At 44.5% G+C, this 21,679-nt stretch overlaps 1 protein-coding gene across 1 annotated transcript in view; it reads left to right on the top strand.

The window, feature by feature from the left end:
- MELK (maternal embryonic leucine zipper kinase) overlaps nt 1-10,476 on the top strand; it is a 148,710-nt gene extending 138,234 nt beyond the window's left edge. Inside the window, exon 22 of the transcript XR_010343903.1 lies at nt 10,301-10,476. The gene's annotated coding sequence lies outside the window, so the exon portion shown is untranslated. The remainder of the gene's footprint in view (nt 1-10,300) is intronic.
- The last annotated feature ends 11,203 nt before the right edge of the window (nt 10,477-21,679 follow it).

The following is a 21,679-nucleotide window of genomic DNA, read 5'->3' as shown; positions in this document are numbered from 1 at the left end:
TAATCCCAGCACCCTGGGAGGCTGACATGGGCAGATCACCAAAGGTCAGGAGTTCAAGATCAGCCTGGCCAACATGGCAAAATCCCGTGTCTACTAAAATACAAAAATTAGCCGGGCGTAGTGGCATGCATTTGTAATCCCAGCTACTTGGGAGGCTGAGGCTAGAGAATAGCTTGAACCCGGGAGATGGAGGTTGTAGTGCGCTGAGATCATGCCACTGCACTCCAGCCTGGGCGACAGGGCAAGACTCTCTAAAAAAAAAAGAGAGAGAGGGAAAGTGTGATATTCTAATTTCCAAACCTGTATGAACCAAAACAAACTAGAAAGATTTTTAAAAAGACAAAATGCTGTAATCCATTTCTTCAGATTCTGATTTAACCTGGGGCAGGATCTGGGAAACTGTATTCCTAGAAATTTCCCCAGGAATTCCTGAGGAGCTGTAAGGTATGGGAACCACTGGTGGACGGAAGGAAGGCCTGGGGTGGCGGTCAGGCTGCCTGCATCTGATCTTGGCATCACCACCGACTCCTGGGGCCCCACTTTCTCCATTCATACAATAAAGAGACTGGTTTAAAATAGATGATCTCAAAAAATATCTCTGTAAATCCCTACATTCTATATGGTCTTTTAAAAGTTGCCCATACAGGGCTGGGCTTCGCAGAGCTCTGGTCCCTAAAGTCTCTAGAATAAGGAGAACCTTGATAAAAGTGTTGGAGCAGATGTTGTTGATTACGTTCCCAACATCTGTTCTCTCTTCCCCTCATCTAGCAAAATTCCAATTTTGTGCTGATATTCCTTCCTCTTCCATGCAGTCACGTGCTTGAGGAAAATTGACTTGCCTTTATTATATAAGCCAATCAGAATGAGTCCATCTTCCCAGTCATGGTGCTTGATCTCTGGCATGTGACCCATTTCTGGCCAAAGAATTGAGGGGAGGTTTGCCGGGGGTCTTCTGGGAAAGGAGGGTCCTTGCTGTTCTGGAGAGCTTCTGGAAATGACCCTCTCTGTTTCAATGGATGTAAACACGAAAGCAGACAGCCCTGATTCTCTTGGCAGCCATCTTGCAACCAGGTTTCTGATGAGCTCACTGTTAACTGCAGTGCAGAATGGGAGTGCGTCAGTCAGGATGATTCCCATTAGTTGCATAACAAACAAACCCCCGCGTACCAATACCTTACAACAGGTTTATAACTTGATCTTGTAAACTCCAACTAGGAGTCTGGAAAAAAACTTTCATGAGGTTCTATGAACTGAATGGTGTTCTCCCAAAATTAATATGCTCAAGTCCTAACCCCAGTACTTCAGAAAGTGAGATTTTGGAGATATGGTCTTTAAAGAGGTGATTAAGTTAGGATGAGGCCAGTAGGGTGGGCCCTGATCGAGTCTGACTGGTGTCCTTCTAAGAAGAGGAAACTGTGACACACAAAGACATCAGGGATGTACACACATAGAGGAAAAGATGAGGACAAAGCAAGAAGGTAGCCGTGGGCAAGACAAGGAGAAACCCAACTGCGGACCATTTGATATTTGGACTTCCAGCCTCTAGACCTCGAGAGAGAAAATATTTGTTAGTTAAACTACCCAGTCTGTGGTATTTTGTTATGGCAGCCCTGGCAATTGAACACCTGAATCACCTTGCTCCAGGTGGGTGGTTCTGCAATTCTCTTGGACCTATGGGTCCTCTGGATTTGGTTGGTAAATGAGGGAGGGCACAATGGAGGCATGCATTTGGGGAGGGTCTCTGTGCACTAGACTTGGAGTAGGTGCCCTTCTACCCATGTTCTATTAGTTAGAATGTAGAATGGCCACATCTACCTGCAAGGGAGGCTGGGAAATGTACTCTACATGTGTGCTCTGGAAAAAGAGGAAATCTGTTAGTGAGTAATCCATTTCCAACAGACACAGAAAGCTCTTGAATATTTGATGGCAAGGCTAATCCTCCAAATCCATCTATCCAGGAGCCTAGTGTACTTCTAACTTCCAGTTATGAGAGCCAACCCATTTCCTTATTGCTCAGGCCCACTTGGGCTGCTGTTCCCATTCATTACAGCTGAACACTGATGCAGGTGCTGGTTTTCTAGTTATGGGAGCTAGTTATGGGAGCCAATCCATTTCCTCATTGCTCAGGCCCACTTGGGCTGCTGTTCCTATTCGTTACAGCTGAACACTGATGCAGTGCTAGTTTTCTCTTTCCTCCTCCTCCCTGCCGGCCAGAAGTGGTTTCATGGCAACATTGCAGGACTAGGAGATGAGTTCAGGGCAGGGTTTTCACTTGGAGTGAAAAGCAGACATCGTCATTCCAGGTAAAGAGGATCTGGGCCCTTCTCTCCAGATGAAGTTGTGGGACAGAGAGTGGTGTCCTGTAAGATGATTCTTAAATCTGATATTATAAGACCAAACACGGTAGAACTTAACCAATTAAAAACTTTCTTTTCTTTTTTTTAAATTTTACTTTAAGTTCTGAGGTACATATGCAGATCTTGCAGGATTGTTACATACACTTGCCATGGTGGTTTGCTGCCTCCATACCCCCGTCACCTACATTAGGTATTTCTCCTAATGTTATCCCTCCCTAATCTCCCCACTCCCTGTTATCCCCCACCAGCCCGCCACCCCCCAACAGATCCCAGTGTGTGATGTTCCCCTCCCTGTGTCCATGTGTTCTCATTGTTTAACACCAACTTATGAGTGAGAACATGAGGTGTTTGGTTTTCTGTTCTTGTGTCAGTTTGCTGAGAATGATGGTTCCCAGATTGATCCATGTCCCTGCAAAGGACATGAACTCATCCTTTTTTATGGCTGCATAGTATTTCATGGTGTATATGTGCCACATTTTCTTTATCCAGTCTATTGTTGATGGGTATTTGGGTGGTTCCAAGTCTTTGCCATTGTAAACAGTGCCACAATGAACATAGGTGTGCATGTGTCTTTATAATAAAACGATTTATAATCCTTTGGGTATATACCCAGTAATGAGGTTGCTAGGTCAAATGGTATTTCTGTTTCTAGATCCTTGTGGAATTGCCACACCATCTTTCACAATGGTTGAACTAATTTACACTCCCATCAACAGTGTAAAAGCGTTCCTATTTCTCCACATCCTCTCCAGCATCTGTTGTCTCCAGATTTTTTAATGATCGCCGTTCTAACTGGCGTGAGATGGTATCTCAATGTGGTTTTGATTTGCATTTCTTTAATGACCAGTGATGATGAGCATTTTTTCGTATGTTTGTTGGCCACATAAATGTGTTCTTTTGAAGTTCTGGGGTACATGTGCAGATCGTGCAGGTTCGTTACATACGAATACACATGCCATAGTGGTGGTTTTCCACATCCATCGCCCCGTCATCTACATTAGGTATTTCTCCTAATGCTATCCCTCCCCAATCCCCCCACCCCCTGCTATTCTTCCCCTAGCCCCCCACCACCCAGGCCCTGGTGTGTGATGTTCCCCTCCCTGTGTCTGTGTGTTCTCATTGTTCAACACCCACTTATGAGTGAGAACATGCAGTGTTTGGTTTTCTGTTCACAAATCCCAATATCTGGCATGTCATAGTTAACAAATATTTGTAAAATGAATGAACAGATGAATAAATGAAGGCTTTCCTTGACTTATTTTAACCTCATCTTTCACCTTATCTTTATTTTTTCATTTTCCATTTTATTATTTTATTTTTTGAGATAGGGTCTCACTATGCTGCCCCAGAGTGGAGTGCAGTGGTGTGATCTCAGCTCACTGCAACCCCCGCCTCCTGGATTCGAGCAGTTCTCCTGCCTCAGCCACTGGAGTAGCTGGTATTATAGGTGCACACCATCACCGTGGCTGGCTAATTTTTTGTATTTTCAGTAGAGATGGGGTTTCACCATGTTGACCAGGCTGTCTCGAACTCCTGGTCTCAAGTGATCCGCCTGCCTCAGCCTCCCAAAGTGCTGGGATTACAGGCATGAGCCACCATGCCTGGCCCACCTCATCTTCTATTCCTCTCCTTTACATGTCGTCCACTCCTGCCCAATGGGTTACGTGTGTCACCAGGGTTTTTCCCTTTGTTTACATTCTTTCCTCTGCTTGGAGAGCCCTTCCTCTGTCTCTTTCTTGCCCAGTCTTGCCTGTTGTCGCCACAGCAAAAGGGCGTGCTTTTCATGAACAGTGCCAGAACCTCCCTACCCAGGTCCCATCTCTCCTTCCCCATTTCTGCCTCTCCCCTCTCCTAGGCCACTTCTGCAGTTCTGCAGGCTCTTGTGGTTCTTTGTACTCTTTCTGTGTGTGTCTATTTCCTCCAGTAGAAAGAAAGCTCCTTGAGGGCAGGCATGGTCAGATTCCCACACATCCTACATCCTAGGACCTTGTTCTATGCAGAGGTGGGCTCAGTGACTGCTTCTTGGAATTGAAAGAAGCAGATGGACTGACAAACCTCATCTTGTAGGAAATAACCAAATAGCCCGAGCTGCTGAAAGCAACGTTTGCCATTTGAGCAAATGATTTCAAATGTCTTGCCTGCTCTCTTTTTCCTATTAATTTTTTTTTACTGTGATAAAAGAAACGTAACAAAATCTGTGGTTTTAACCATTTTTAAATATACAATGTAATAGCACTAAGTATATTCACAAAGTTGTACAACCATCATCTTTGTCTATTTCCAGAACTTTAAAATCTTTTCATATGGAAACTATATATTTATAATCATCAAATGATTACTTCCCATTCTCCCCTCCTCCCAGCCCTTGGTAACCACCATCCTACCTTCTGTGTCTATGAATTTGACAACTCTAGATGCCTCATATAAGTGGAATCATGCAGTATTTGTTCTTTTGTGTATGACTTATCTTACTTAGAATAATATATTCAAGGTTCACCCATGTGGTAGCATATATCAGAATTTCCTTCCTTTTGAAGGCTGTATAGTATTCCCATGTGTGTATATGCTACATTTTGTTTGTCCATTTGTCCATCTGTAGATGCTTGGGTTGTGTCCACCTTCTGGGTATTGTGAATAATGCTGCTATAAACACTGGTGTACCAGTATCTATTTGAGTCCTGCTTTCAAGTCTTTTGGGTAAACACCTAGGAGTGGAATTGCTGGATCATACAGTAAGTCTTCTAAACTTAAGGAACTGCCATAATGTTTTCCATAGCAATGACACCATTTCACATCCCCACCATCCCTTTCCTGTTTTTAGGCTGGAATTCATCCTCGACCACAGCTCTCCAGCATCTCCCATTTATCTCCACTCCGCAAACATCCACCCGGTGTACAAAGCGGATGTGCCTGTTCCTCTTATTAGAGAAAAAAAGTTGCATTAATAGTTAAAAGTGTGGTGTTATGGCTGGCTCTGGCAGCAGGTGATTGATGGCTTTCATTACACCCCATTAGATATTTTATTCTTGTTAAATGAAGAGCAGCCAACTTTGTCAAGTATTTTTAGTTCCCTCTGGTCTTATTGGTCCGATCTATTCTTCAGGACGGCCTGTAAATGGCCACATATGGCTGCGTGTCTGCAGGACGGATGGCCGTGCAGCTGGTGTTCATTGGCCACCAATTTACCCCGGCCCCCTTCATTGTGAGGCTGACAGCGCTAGGGAGCCTTGTAGATCTAACCAAATATATCTATTTTCTAATTGTCTATTTATCACCTTCTGGGGATTTGTGGGCCTCCTATCTGAAGGCAAAGGGGGGATGGCCTTGAACAATGATCCTTGTCAAGGCTCTCGCTCCCTCTAAATTAGGGCCTAGTTGCTAAATAACTAATTTAGTCCTGCTATCAAGCTGAAAAAGTGGGTATTCAGTGCAAAGTGCCAGCTGGGGAATTGATTATGTCTTCTCTCAGCGAGTGTGATAAACCTGCTGCCGAGCCACTGCGGACGGCTGGAGACGGCTCCCCGGGGGCGGCGGCATTTCATCACGGAGAATTGGCAGAGGGGCCAGGTTCACTCCCTGCGTGGCAGCTGAAGTCTGGGGCACCAGGTCCGCCCGCCACGGCGCCCATGGGAGTCTTCCCTCACAGCACCCTCCTGGTTGGTGGCTTCTGCTTAGAGCTGTGGGGACGTGCGCATCTGTCAGAGATAGGGATGAAGGTGAGAATCGGGGAGGGGAGAGGAAGGTCATCCTGACAGCCCCAATTTCCAATTAGAGTGAGATTATTGAAGGTGGCCCAGGCTCAGGGTGGGGGAAGTGGCAGGAAATAAATGGGAATAGGAGGTACTTAGGAAAATGTATTAGTAACAACTCCCACATTCTGAGCAGAGAAGGAGGGGTAGCTGAAAATAGAGTTAAGGTTTACTGCTTGAGAAATCCAATCATGACAACAACAACCCTCATTTACTCAGCCCTCCCCTCCACCAGGCACCAGGCCAGCCGCCTCCAGACCTGGGATCTCCTGGAATCCTCTCAATATCCAGGCAGATTGGGGTTTTCATCCCAATTTGTACTTGGAGAAAAGGAATTTCAGAAACGTCACCTAATCACCTTGGTTAAAGCTGAACTCTGCCTGTAAATACCTTCTCCACTCAAAATCTTTTAATGCCTCCATCATTCCTTTGTTCACCTGATTTTCATTGCATGCTCTTCTGAGTGCTGAGTGCTGGGTCTGGGTAGGGATTACAGCTCTTGCCACTAGGCTGTCTCTCTGCCCAAACTGGAATCTAGTACACAGGTAAGTCAGTCGGGGGAGATTCCAACTGAGGACCCTGGAGAGTAGCACTCCATAAACCCCAACATGGGAGTGAGGATCTGGAATTTAGCCAAAGACCTCAACTTCCAACTGTTCATCCATTCACCCATTATGTCTCAAAAAGAGAGGGATTTGCCTTCTATTTAAGTCCTTACCAAATCTCTCTGGTTACAGGCCTTACTCTATCATTTAATTTTGAGCCACAAAGCACTATTTGGGAAGATTATTTAAGTCCAAAGTAACTTCAATCGATCCTATGTTTCAAATGCTTGTAAAGGTCACTTACTGGAGCAAAAATGGAGATGAAAACACGAAGCATAGATTTAGTCATTTTTCCTTATAATTGCAAGTGTTGGATGTTGTAAACAAGTCTTTTAACGATCCCTTTAAAAAACAATACACTAAGTGGTTCGTTTGCAGAGCTCATGAATAGAGAATGGGTACTTGGGGCTAGGAGTATAATTTCCAGTGACAGCATCATCCACGATGCAAAACGTCCTGTATCTTAAATGACTTAGATGGAAGTGAAGATGATGTGCTCCGGAAAGCTGTGCTAGATGATTCGAGAAGTGGCTTTTAGTGATGACAAAGATACTAATGTCAGATATGTATGTGAAGAGTGAATACGATTGGTTCATGAATTAAATGTGAACATGGAAAAGAAGCAGTGTTTCTAAATATACTTATAATTAGCCAAATACTTTATATTAGTATTTTAATTTCTGATGAACACATTGGTATGTTAATATATTCCAGGTGAGTGCATTTAAATGTAAGTATGACTAAAATTTTACATTAATTAAATATTATAAGTAGAAATTTGATTATTTCATCTTTAGTCTTAAAAGTTTATACGTGTTAGTCAAAAGCTTTGTTATGGACCTTTCCATTGGGAAAAGGCAGATCTCTCTATGCTTGGGGTTGTCACATGGTTAGGAATATTTACTGTAGGCCTACTGTGTACCAGGTATGGTAGTAGCTGCACAGTGAGGGAGCCTGGGTGAGGGACAAACCAGCTCAAACCACCACCTGAGTCTGCTGGGTTCTGTGTGGGAAGAGGCCTGATTGAACCCCTTCATTTGCCTAACAGAGAGATTGCTGGGTCCTAAAGGGAGGCAAGCACTTGCCCAAGGTTACACAGAAGAAAATCCAAGTTCTTCAGCAAGGAAAGGAATGACAGCAAACTTCCAGGCATATCTGGTCTGGTAGCCAAAGACTATCTTTCTCACATAGCAATGTTCCTACCTCTGAGCCTGGGCGGGGTCTAAAGAGAAGCAAAGAACAAATACATCCAAAAGAGAATGTTTTCTTCTGTGCAGAGGATGCATCCAGTTGCTGGGGCAGGCTAGTGTTTAAAGGGAGTTGACAGCATCAAGTAGGGCTAGCCATTTTTGCTCAATGCAGCCTAAAACAATTTTGAAAATCTATATCCCTTCTTGAACATTTAAGTTGACATTTAGAATATTTTATAACAATTTAAAATAATTATAAAGAATGCAATGTCTGGTATATGATAAATATAGACATTGTAAGATAAAAATTTTACGTTTCTGTTTTAAATGTATTCAATAAAATACAGAGATCATAACAATTTGATACCCACAGTCATCCTTTTAAAAAATACACGAATGAGTTCTTATTTAACAGTAGGAAATTGTATTTCCAATCCACTTCTCCCACAGAATTTTATCCTAATGTAATGTATTTTTATGCTTGAAAGTCTTTTATTGATTTTCCTATCATACTTCTCCACAACAAAAAGATGTATATAAATTGAACTTTTTATTTCTTATGAACACAAGCCTCTAAGTATTAAAAATTATTTTGGATTGAGTTATCATTTTAACAGTAATACAAACCTGATTAAAATAAGATGAATGGACTGCAAATTTTAATGACTGATTATTAAACAGTTAAATTTTATTGAAAAATTTTCTCTTAATAATATGGATGGGATCAGAATCTTGTCATACAGCCAGGAAGCCTGTGCACTACGAAACTCCAGAGAGTCATTCACAGAGACTATGATGTAAATAGCAACCCCTGGAGTTTTGCAGTGGACAACCTCCGTATCTGTATATGGTGGCCCTGGATTTGGGAGTCGTGGTTATAATGCCTTGATTAAAGGTGACATTGAGAACATCATTTGTCGAACGTCCCTTTATTTGACCCCAGAAGTTTTGATTCAGCAGGACAATGCACAGTAATAAGATTCAGTGTGAAAAAGACATATAGTACAAAGATGAGTCTCATTGTACCATAAAAGGAGGGGATTTCGGATGGGGAGGTGGGAGTAGAAAACTGGCATGATGTTTCTACCACAGGCAGATCAGTTTTAGGAAAGAGTTCATATGGAAGTTGAGAACTAGGAATGTAATTCCTTTAAAGTTATCTGTTCTGGGAATCCCTTTAAAAGTATAGGACCCTGAACCTCTGGAACAACGCCACACTCAAGTGACAGTGGAGGTGTCCGCGGTGCTGACAGGACAGAGGGCTTCCCACTATTAGCCAGAGCTTCTGCCCTTTGGTCTTGGCAGGCCCTCTCAGCTGGGATCCCAAATCTACAGAGCCCACCACAAAGCCCGACCCCAAGGGCCTGGCATACCACATCCCACTAAGGAAGAACATAATACTAGTACCCACTTGTTTAGAAGTAATTGCCAGGCAATATTCACAGCATTTTACTAATCTCATTTTAATCCTCCCCCAAAGAACATAAAGTAGGTACTGTTATACCCATTCTGCAGATGATAAAACTGAGGCCAGCAGATATTAAATAACTTGCCCAAGTCAAACAAGTGTATGTGGAGAAGGAGGCTTCCAAACCAAGGCTGGATCAACCTAGCTCTGAAGCTTGAGCCCTTTTCTATCTCACCATGTCTCTTTAAAACAGAATGGAGAATGAAGCTACTGTATTTATGGGCCTACTATGAGCTAGGTACTTTGTACACTGTTAAATTTAAATCTCATTCAAGGCAGGGTGCAGTGGCTAGCACCTGTAATCCGAGCACTTTGGGAGGCTGAGGCAGGTGAATCATTTGAGGTCAGGAGTTTGAGACCAGCCTGGCCAACATGGCCAAAACTTGTCTCTACTAAAAAATACAAAATTAGGCCAGATGTGGTGGCTCACGCCTGTAATCCTAGCACTTTGGGAGGCTGAGGCGGGTGGATTACCTGAGGTCAGGAGTTTGACACAAGCCCGGCCAACACGGTGAAACCTCGTCTCAACCAAAAATACAAAAATTAGCCAGGCGTGGTAGTGCACGCCTGTAGTCCTAGCTACTCGGGAGGCTGAGGCAGAAGAATTGCTTGAACTCGGGAGGTGGAGATTGCAGTGAGCTGAGATCATGCCACTGCACTCTAGCCTGGGCAGCAGAGTGAGACTCCATCTAAAAAAAAAAAAAAATACAAAATTAGCCAGGTGTGGTGGTTCATGCCTGTAATCCCAGCTACTCAGGAGGCTGAGGCAGGAGAATCGCTTAAACCTGGGAGGCAGAGGTTGCAGCGAGCTGAGATAGCACCACTGCATTCCAGCCTGGGCAACAGAGCAAGATTCCATCTCAATAAATAAATGAATAAATAAATCCCATTACATTTCTGGAAGGTAAATCCTATGATCTTCTTGTTACAGATGAGGAAAATGAAGCCCAGGGTGATAAGGAGTAGAGCTGGAGTTTGGCCCTGGGCCCATCGATCACCAAAGAGAAGCCTCTCTCCCCTCTCATAGGCCAGCATTCCAGCCACTCCAAGCCCATGACTGAGCACAGTCCAGTACCCTTTACTACAAGTCCCTTGGTAGAAACTACCATGGGTTTCCCTAGGAAGAATAGACATATAAAAACAATAAAGCTAATGCTGGAAACTTTGGCCTCTGAGTCCATTTGGCCCGGCACCATATTTCACACAATTATTTCATTTCAAGAAAGCTCTGGGCCCTGGCCATCGGCCAGATGCTGCAAAAGACATTGAGGATGAAGAAAAGGCAGCCCCTGACCCCAGTTGCTACTTGACATACAGGCACATCTAAAATTCCAGAAAGACACTGGTCAACATGGAGCCATGGGAGTTAGAGGAAGGAGGTATTGATCCTGACAAGAGAATTGAGAAGGCGTCATGAACATACCAGAATCTGAACTAGGATGTCATTGTTTAGTTGATTCAATTGAAACAGGCAGTTTAGTCAGAAGGATCTAAAGAACTGTGACCATGTGGTCTTAGCACAGAGTGCACTGCCTGAGCCTGTCCAGACCTCTACTGATCAGGCAGGTCCTAGGTCATGTCTATGCAGAGCTCGAAGCTTAATAGTTTATTGGGCAATAAACTGTACTTTAGAGTCTAATGTCTGGAAACTGTCACTAAAAACAGCCCAGAGAAGATGGAAGCACAGCTTCCTTTCATCCACATGTGGCATTAATGCAGCATAAGGACCTGTACCCACCTAGCTGTGTGGCCTTGGGCAAGTCACTTGCCCTCTCTGGGCTTGAGGTTTCTCATCTATAGAAAAAGGGCATGTAAGGAATGATTTCTCAGGGACTTTATACTTCCAATGTCCTGTGCTTCAAATGCCACAGTAAATTTAGAAGCTTTGTGGAGCTGTAGCCTATCCGATATTCTCCCCAACTTGACCTTTTCTTAAATTCATTTCATTAATTCTCTTATTCATAAGAATGCATTTTCATTTCATGGTTCCTATGTTTAGTGCTTTCTCCTGATGCTTCTCTTCCCCGGTATAATTTTTTGTTCCATTAATTTCCAAGGACCATTTTGCCAGATCAGAGTGTTAAGAATCATTCACACCTCTTCCATTTGTCTAACCAACCGCTCATCCATTTCTCTCCAGAAATAATTGTATATGGTTCAATAAGTTTATTGTTCAAATCTGTTTACACTTCAGGATGCATCTCATCAGGATTTGCTGTAAAGGGTAGAAACCAGCTTCCAATGATCATTATTATATCTATTTCTCCAAGTTTTTCAAATATTCATTTTCTTCATCTTCAGGAGCTGCTTTTTCCCCTCTCTGTTTATTTTTCTTTCATATTGAAGGCAGACTTTTTTGAAAGCATCCATTCTTTTAGATATCTATTTGCCTCTGTTTCTCTGACTCACCCGGTTGGGATGCTGAGATTTTTCTGTTTCCAACATGACTCTATCTTGATTCTGAAAATTTCCTATGAAGGACTTACTGGGTCTTTGTGACTTTATCAGGCTGTGGACCCAGTGGGCAGGGGATGTCTGAGAAGGAAGAGAGGGGAGAGAAGAAAGAAAGAGAAGCAGAAGTGGAAGCCTGGGAGCAGGAACAGAAGTGAGATTTTATAAGTGGTGATGTTGCCCAGTCTCAGGACAGAGGGCAAACCAGCTGCCAAACTAGACTCAGGTCTGCCAGCTCCTGGACTCTCCCAGAGGTGCAGTGGTGTCATGGATAAGAGCTTGCAGGCCTGGGACCCCGGGTGGGTTCCAGTTGTGTCCTACCAATTAACAGCTGAGCAGTGTGAGTAAACTTAACCTGCGCCTCTGTTCCTCAGCTGTAAAAATTGTAATAGTTCTTGTTTTGTTGGATCATGTGGAGATGTATTTATATATTCATTTACTCAGTTATTTCTTAGGTCCCTACAATGTGCCAAGCTCTGTACTAAGCACTGGGGATAGAGCAGAGGGCAAAATCCAGCCCTGACTTCTATATTTCTGGAGTTGTGGTCAGGTTGGGGTGGCATATAGCCATCTATTAACTGCTCATGTAAAATGGACAGGTACTGCTAGGGAGTCGCCACAGACCTGAATTCAGGGAGTCCTGGGAGTGTCTCAGATGAGGAGAGGGGAGAGCACAGTAGGCAAGGCAGGTGAGGCGTGATAGAGAGATGGGGAATTCAGGAGAGGGTGTGTAAGCTGCCTGTATGAAGTAGTGCTCCGCTCCAGGAACTGCTGCTGTGAGTACTTTAACTGGACTGCAGGCTCTTCCCAGGGGCCATAGTCATCCCCCTGAATAGGAATGGAGCTATTGGGTACTTCCCGTCCAACTGTGGGTCAGCAGTGACAGGTTCTAGAGTAAGGGACTGGGGTTGACTAGGATTCTGGATGTCCCTGAATGGGGCCCAGTGGCAGGAGGGTCTGGAATGAGGTAAAGCATGAGGCAGGGTCCACATGATGGTGTGAAACTCTCCTCAGTTGTGGTTCACAACTTTCAGCATGTATCATACCCCTGCAGCTGCAGACATCTGGGCTCCATCCCTGGAGATTGGTTTATCAAGCTGGACCAGGGCCCAGGAATCTGCATTGTAATAAGAGCCCTGGGTTGGGTATTCCACTGAGAAGCATTGCCCAACAGTAATTTGGCCTTCTGAACAAACTTGAGCCTTGTCTGGACTCCTGCAGTCTCAGTCAGGGGAGCTAAGTTTCTGCCAGGAAAGGATCCTACATATCTGGGTCAAAAAGTACTAATATTAGCAGACTTCCCGAACCTGAGAACATTGAACTCCTTGTGAAATCCACGTAGCAGTGTGAAATGGGAATTAAGGAGCCATAGCCCGGTACATCATTTCAATGAAGCTGTGGGAAAACCTAGCCATATGTTGCATCAGTTGTGGGAAGAGCCCAACAGGTCCAATGAACATCTAGATCTGGCACCTACTGGTGAGAGACATTCAGAGATAGAGGGACATTGGCAGCTTCCCTGGCTCAGAAGAGTGGAGGAGCCGTTCATTCAGAGAGGGACCCAAGCCCTGGGAATACCTGCCAGGCCTAGGGGCCCAAGAGCTGGAGTGGAGGCCTGTTCACAGGTGCAGGCCCTGGAAGAGGTGGAGGCCATCTGGAGGGAGCAGACAGAGATGGGCAGGAGGAGTGAGGGCCTCTTGATCTTGGTGATCAGGTGATCAACCACCCTGGTTTATCCTAGTTTTAGCACTAAAAGTCCCATGTCCCAGGAACCCTCGGACCAGGAAAAACCAAGATGGTTGGTCACCATACTTTACTTGCAACAAGGGAACTGCATTCTCCTGGAAGGCTGGATTTCTCAGTGGTTACAGCCGAAACTGTGACCCCTAGAGCTGGATGTTGATTCTGGCTACCATTACTGTGTGATGGGGGGGCAGGTGTTTTAATTGCTCTTAGTTTTAATTTCTAATCTATAAAATGGGAATAATATTTCCATCATAGGAGGATTTGTGGGAGGGGAAGTGAGATGGTGCCTGTAGAACTTTAGCATAGTGCTTGGCATGTTCATTTATTTGACAAATATGTTTTGGCCACTATGACTATATTTTCCCATATTTCATTGAATATAAGATGCCGTCAATTAATTGTATACTGCACAATGATTGGCCTACTATGAAGGAAAAACATGCTGCCAATTATACTTTGACTTATGATTGATTGCAAGTTTTATCTCAATTTCAGAGATATTAAAATGTGGAAAAAGATACCCACCTCAGAATCAATGAACCAGGTACCATATTGGGAACCTGTAGGCTACGGTGGTGAATAAGGTCGTTAAAGTCTCTGCCATCGCTCAATTTGCAGCTCAGTGCAGGCTTCTGGGTGGAGATACATTTCTAAAAACTCCTGAAGTATAAGAATGTCTCTTTGAGGAATGCGGCAGGTATCCTATGTTCAATTTAAAATATCACAATGTGAGGGAGAGTTCCAGGCTGTATGGGGTGCCAGAAGATAAAATTCTTGGTTTTCATGGTGACATGATTGCTCTGGGACCTCGGGCCAGTCAGTGGCACTTTCTGTGTCTCTGTGTAAACAGAGAGATTGATTCTAGCTCTGAGGCCTTCCTAACTTCAACCTTCAAGAGCCCTGTCTGATCCCCCTTGATGGCAAAGTCCCCCTCTCCCAATTGCAGGAAGAGCTTCCTTCTTTATATATGGTCAGACAAGGGAATGCAACCCTCCCTGGGTGAGCGCGACTCACTGCCAGACAGGGATGGGTGGGAGTGGTGTTGGGGTGGGATAGGTAGGGGAAGCTCCAGGTATAAGGTTATTACACTCCTTAGAGAGCACTGCTGAGCCTGAATGGGAGCCAGTGAGAAGGTCCTGCCTTCTCCATCTCTCTCTCTTCCTACTGCTGGTTTTTTACAAGGGACACACGCAGCATTCCCCTTCATTGTGGGTTCCTTATGTGGGAAAATTCCATTTGCTAGGCTTCAGAACCGGCCCATGGAACCATGATGGCACCTTTCCCACCTGCTGTTCCTGACTAGCCTCCAGAGGAGACTTCTGGAAGGCGAGCTGGTGGGGCATTTCTACCCTGTTGTGGGTGATGTGAGGTCGGCACAGACTCCAGGGAGGGCGACCAGTTTCTACCTAGTCCTGAAGGCAGCACTAAGTTAATGCTTGTGGGGGTGAGGTGTTTGTGTGTGGGGGTGGGGAATCCCAAGGCTGAGAATACTGTTTGCCTAGAATGTGACCCACAGAGCATTCAGGGACAGCTTTCTGTATCTCATTATGTGAAGCTGTGAAGCCCTCAAGTCTTGGGGTGCCAGCTAAGGGGGCAAGTGCTTAGTGTGGGCTGAGGGAGGAGCTACCCCTGGGGGTCCCCCCTGCTGAAAGTCTGAAGTGGTCATGGGGATGGGGGTGGAATTAGATACCTGTACCAGGACCCTGGTTGAGGGTAGAAAGTCTTTCCATGTCAGGAGGAGGTTGAGGGCTGATACAACACTTGAAAATAAACATTTATCTTTTTTTTTTTTTTTGAATAGATAAGTACTATTTTGTCACTGTAGAAAATCTAGAAAAATAAAAAAAAAATCCGAAAGAATAAAATAAAAATCACAACAATCCAATAATCTAGAGTCAACTTCCTTTGACATCCTAGTGTATTTTCTATCAGAATCTATTTTCTAAACATAGGCCTAGCTCTAACATTTGAAGGGCCCAGGGCAGGAGTACAATTAGAGTTCCACATCCTATATTTTTAAGTATTTAATATTTAAATGCTTTTTTCTAAGAAAGACTTTTTTCTAAAACATTCAAAATTACCTGTTAAGACCGAAAGACAAAATTCAAATTACAATTAGTAAATATTAAAAATTTAGATGAAAATTATTTCTGTAAAGTAGACATTAAAATTTTTTTAAACATTTGATTAAATTCCATTAAGTATTAAAAATAACAAAACTCTATGCAATTTGAATGGCCAGGGTCCAGGGTCCATAGTTATCAATGTAAAGAATTAATATACTTCATGGCATATTATGTCTAGACCTACACACAGGCAAATTTCGGAGTACAATGAATTATTTGCTATCACAAGATATGCCTCAGCTGTTGGGTGCAGCTGATGCAGATACGGTGCTAATTAGTGAGTACCTCTGGAACCACGAATTAGAACACGAAGAGAAGCAAGGAAATGGACTCTTGGCACTACTCAGAGACTATACTTTGTTATGTAAGAAAATGTTGCATTTCCTGCCACCTGAGGGGAAGTTTTTGACAAATTAATTTGTCTATTCTCTTACAAGCTTAAGTACATCCACTGCTCAAATCTTCCCTGTGCCCTGAAGCATCGTCCATCTCTGATGTCAGCCACAGCTCGGCCCGCGTGGTGTTGTGGCATTGGGATTCTGTCCCTTTTGTCTCAAAGACAGAGGGCACAAGCTGGAGGCACATTTCCTGGGTCTCGAATGATGTTAGTCCCAAGTTAATGTTTAGGGTTATGCTATGCAGCCTTGAGCACCGGGTCCCAAGTAACAGAAGTGCCTATGTCTTCATAATAACTATTTGTCTATGTGTGTTGATGAAGTGCAGAACACTTAGAACGTGAGATCCAAGGCAGGGACACACTTACCCAGGTCTAAGGTCTAAGCGTGTGTGTGTGTGTGCATAAAACTAGGTATATATTTAATTTAAAGTGAATATATTTAATAGCGTAAGGTCTAATTTTAAAAATATACATATATAGAAAATTAGTGCTAAATAATGAGTATCTCTGGAACCACAAATTATATTTTATATACACATAGAATTTTAAAATATTAAGAATGTACAATATGTATTATTTCCTTTTTTCTAGCATGATTTTTCTTTATACATATCTTCTAAAATGATTACACAGTATTCCACAAACACAGATATGTCATTATTTATATATTTATTTATTGAGACAGAGTCTCACTCTGTCACCCAGGCTGTAGTGCAGTGGCGTAATCTTGGCTCACTGCAACCTCCGCCTCTGGCTCAGTTCTCCTGCCTCAGGCTCCCGAGTAGCTGGGATTACAGGCGCCTGCCACCACGCCCAGCTAATTTTTATATTTTTAGTAGAGATGAGGTTTCACCATGTTGGCCAGGCTAGTGTTGAACTCCTAACCTCAAGTGATCCACCTGCCTTGGCCTCCCAAAGTATTGGGATTACAAGCGTGAGCCGCTGTGCCTGGCCGTGTCATCCTTTATTAAAGCAGTCCTATACTGGTTGCTTCCAATTTTTATGTTGATTTCAATTTTTCTTTACTATAAACACCACAATGAACATCCTTGTGTGCACCTAGAATACATTTCTAGAAGTGGCATCCCTGGGTCAGAGCATATACATTGTGTATATATAGTTGAATCAGGGAGCCGCCCCTTTAAAAAGACCCAAGTTGCATTGATAAGCTCTTTTATATTTTGTTTGCTTAGGGTTGGTCCCAGGGAGACTGAAGCCTGCAGGCCGCACTAGAATTGGCCCAGGGAATGGGGTCTGGAGTTCTGGATCCCAACTCTCTCTCAGTTTGGGCAAGCCACTTTCTCTGTCTGGGCCTGTTTCTTCATCTGTTCAAAGAAGACTCGGTACTGATCTAGTAAGAAAAAAAAAAGGAAAACAAAAAACGAACAAAAAGGAGTTGGACTAGGTTGCAGAGTCCTTGCAATCGGAAATGCTCTGATTCTGAGAGGCTTTGCCTGCTGGGTAAGTGGAGCCAAGCTCGTGCCTCTGGGGCTCTGTCCCTGAGACCACCCTGCCCCCTGCTGGCCAGTTGCCAAATGCCAGCTATGTTCCTGACTCCCACAGGGAGATTCCCGGCAATTTGCTGGACTCCCAGCAAGTCAGTTGCCCATTGTGAAAGCAGCAGGCTACAAGAGGATGAGAAGTGAGCGCTGACATTGCTACAATTCACTTAGCTTCTGTTTCACTTCTGGAAGTTACATTATTTGGACTGGGCTTCCAAATGTCTCATTTCATTCATTTGTTCAGCAAATGGTTCCAAGTTCCTCCTTTGTGTCAGGGCTATGTTAGGGGGCTGGGGACACAGCATTTGCCTGCAAAAAACGCACAGGCTAGATAGGGCTAGAGAACTGGACATAGGTTACTACCATGCAGAGGATGGAGAGGCGCACGGAGAGAAGGCTTCAGATGTTTAATTATTAGGCTATGGCTGGGCTGATCCTCATCTGTCTAGATAAAGAGTATAAATAGATGTGTACTGGGTTGAATAGCATCCTTCCCTAAATCTTGTCCACCCAGAACCTGTGAATGCAATACAGGTTCTTTTCAGATGTAATCAAGTAAAGATGAGGTCATACTAGTGGGCCCTAATCCAATGAGGGGTGTCCTTATAAGACAAGGAGACAGAGACCCAGAGAGACATGCAGAGGAGAGGGCCGTAGGAAGGTGCTGGAACTCATAAGCCTGGGAATGACAGGGGTTGCCAGGAACCCCCAGCAATTAGAAGAGGCAAGGAAGGATTTCTCCCCTGGAGCCTTCTGAGAGACCGTGGCTGGCTGACACCTTAATTCTGGACTCTGGGCCTCCAGAAATAGGGGACAATACACTGATGTTGTTCTAAGCCACCCAGTTTGTGGTCATTTCTTGCAGCAGCCCTTAGAAATAAATGCAAGAAACTCCTTGAGGATGAAAGTTAGCAAACTGAAGAGTACTAGGAATCTAAGAGGGGTGTGTGTGTGTGTGTGTGTGTGTGTGTGTGTGTGTGTGTGTATCAGGGCGGGAGGACCTGGAGTCTCAAGTTGCAGCTTCATCTCAGCTGACTGGTTGTGTGTCTGGGTGAGTCCCTTCCTTCCCCTCTCTAGGCATTGGTTTCTTGGCCTATATAAGAAAACATTAGACTAGCCCAGTAGTTTTTGCAGTTCATTCTGCTGCTGTTTCATTTCCTAAAACTGCATTCTTTGGGGCCATGCCAACACCTTCTTTTTTTTCTTAAGAATCAGGACCCTTTTTTTCTCAAAAAAAAAAAAAGTAAACATATTGCCCTGCATATAAATGAGCACAGCTAAGCTGTGCCAGGCACAGGGTCCTGGGGCTGGTGAAGCACTTTTGGGATTTCCTGACCCTTCTTCAAGAGCACCAGGGTTGTGCTGGATTCTGTACTGGCCCTTTGGCATTCAGAAGGTGACATCTGATGTCAAGTGACTGTGGGTAAACCCAGAGTGAGTTACTTTCTCTCTCTCTTTTTTTTTTGAGAAAGAGTCTTACTGTGTTGCCCAGGCTGGAGTGCAGTGGCCTGATCTCGGCTCGCTGCAACCTCCACCTCCCAGGTTTAAGCTATTCTCCTGCCTCAGCCTCCCAAGTAGCTGGGACTACAGGCACCCACCACCACACCCAGCGAATTTTTGTATTTTTAGTAGAGATGGGGTTTCACTATGTTGGCCAGGCTGGTCTTGAACTCCTGACCTCATGATCCCCCACCCCAGCTTTTCAAAGTGCTGGGATTACAGATTTGAGCCACTGCGCCTGGCCTGAGTGAGTCACTTTCTTCATGATTTAACAGGAAGGTTTGTTTAGTCCTTGGAGTTTATGAATTTGGGATCACGGAACTTTTTTTTTTTTTGAGACGGAATCTTGCTCTGACGCCCAGGCTGGAGTGCAATGGTGCAGTCTTGGCTCACTGTAACATCCTCCTCCTGGGTTCAAGCAATTCTCCTGACCCAGCCTCCCAAGTAGCTGGGACTACAGGTACATGCCACCACATTTGGCTAATTTTTGTATTTTTAGTAGTGATGGGGCTTCACTATGTTGGCCAGGCTGGTCTTAAACCCCTGACCTCGTGGGATCACAGAACTTCTATGTGAACTCAGGAATGGTGAGTGTATCAGTTTCCTGTGACTGCTGTAACAAATGGCCACACAGCTGGTGGCTTCAAACAACTGAAATTTATTCTATTGTAGTTCTGGAGACCAGAAGTCCCAAATCAGTTTCACTGGGTGGAAATGCAGGTGCTGGTGTGGCCATGCTCCCTCTGCAGGTTCTAAAGGAGAGTCATTTCCTCGTCTCTTCCAGTTCCTGGTGGCTGCCTGCGTTCCTGGCTTGGGGCCACATCTCTCCAATCTCTGCTTCTGTGGCCACACTGCCTATTCCTCTGCCTCTGTTAAATCTCCCTCACCTCTCTCTTATGAGGACACTTGTGACTATTTATCCCCGACCCCAGATAATAGAGGAACATCTACCTCACTTCCTTTTTTTTTTTTTTTGTGACGGAGTCTTGCTCTGTCGCACAGGCTGGAGTGCAGTGGCGCAATCTCGGCTCACTGCAACCTCTGACTCCCAGGTTCAAGTGATTCTCCTGCCTCAGCCTCCCAAGTAGCTGCGACTACAGGCACTTACCACCATGCCTGGATAATTTTTTGTATTTTTAGTAAAGACAGGGTTTCACCCTGTTAGCCAGGATAGTCTTGATCTCCTGACCTCGTGATCCGCCCACCTCGGCCTCCCAAAGTGCTGGGATTACAAGGGTGAGCCACCAGACCCGGCCATCTATCTCATTTTTTTTTTTGCTGTATAAGGTAAGCGCACAGTGTAATCCGGGGATTAGCCCTTATACTGGGGCCATGATTCAGTCCACTATAGAAGGTGTATGCACAGTGAAGCCCGTGGCAGAGACCAACTCTCTCAGTCTCCTCTCTTATTCTCATTATTCCCACCTTCCCTCTCTGCCCTGGAAGGAAGCTATAGAAGGCATTTGGAGCCCTTTTTTGGGTAAGGTGTGGAGGGAGGAGCCTGTGGCATTGTTTGCCATCCAACCTCCTGGGCAGCTCCTGCTGAGCTCAGGGCACAGGAAGGCAGAGCCATTCCCACGGAGAAACAGAACAGGGCCCAGCCTGGCAGCCATGTCTGGAGGCAGCCCTTTGTCAAAAGTTCATCTGACGGGGGAGAGGAATTGCATGCTCAGAATTAGATCTTGTGTAAAGAGCTTCCCATGCTGTGTAATCACTCAAGAACCCTCTGAGACAGAGGTTATTAGGACCACTTTACAGATGAGAAAACAGGCTCTGGGAAGGAAAGTGACTTTCCAAGGCTACATAGTGTTACAAGAAAAACTTCAGCCAAATTAAATTTAAAGGAGTTTAATTGAGCACTGAACGATTCACAAATCAGGCAGCTCCCAGAATCACAGCAGATTCAGAGAGACTCCAGGGATGCTGCCTGGTCAGAACAAATTTATAGACAATAAAAGGAAAGTGATGTATAGAAATCGGAAGAGAGGTATAGAAACAGCTGGATTGCTTACAGTTTGGCGTTTGCCTTATTTGAAGACAGTTTGAACACTTAGCAGTCTATGAGTTGAGGTATGCCGCTGGGATTGACCAAAACTCAGCTATTGCTACAGGCACATACTCCTAACTTAGGTTTTCAATCTTGCCTGCCTGTTAAGCTAGGTTACGGTTCATCCATAAGGATTCAAATATAGGAGAATGGAGTTCTGGCTGGGCGTGTTGGCTCACGTCTGTAATCCCAGCACTTTGGGAGGCTGTGGCATGTGGGTCACTTGAGGTCAGAAGTTCTAGACCAGCCTGGCTAACATGGTGAAACCCCATTGCTACCAAAAATGTAAAAAGTTAGCTGGGTGTGATGGCGCGCCCCTGTAATCCCAGCTACTCAGGAGGCTGAGGCAGGAGAATTGCTTGAACCCAGGAGGCAGAGGTTACAGTGAGCCGAGATTGTGCCACTGCACTCCACCCTGGGTTACAGAGTGAGACTCTGTGTCAAAAAAACAAAAAACAAAAAACAAAAAAAACACGGAGTTCTTTCTCAGGCCATAACAATAGCTAGTGAATGGTGGTGCTGGAGACCAAAGCCAGCCCTG

Source organism: Aotus nancymaae, unplaced genomic scaffold (genome assembly GCF_030222135.1).
Source record: "Aotus nancymaae isolate 86718 unplaced genomic scaffold, 86718_ANA_hifiasm-v0.15.2.pri h1tg000003l, whole genome shotgun sequence".
Classification (NCBI taxonomy): Eukaryota; Metazoa; Chordata; class Mammalia; order Primates; family Aotidae; genus Aotus; species Aotus nancymaae.
The sequence above is the reverse complement of the archived record's forward strand: the minus strand, read 5'-3'. Positions and strand labels throughout refer to the sequence as shown.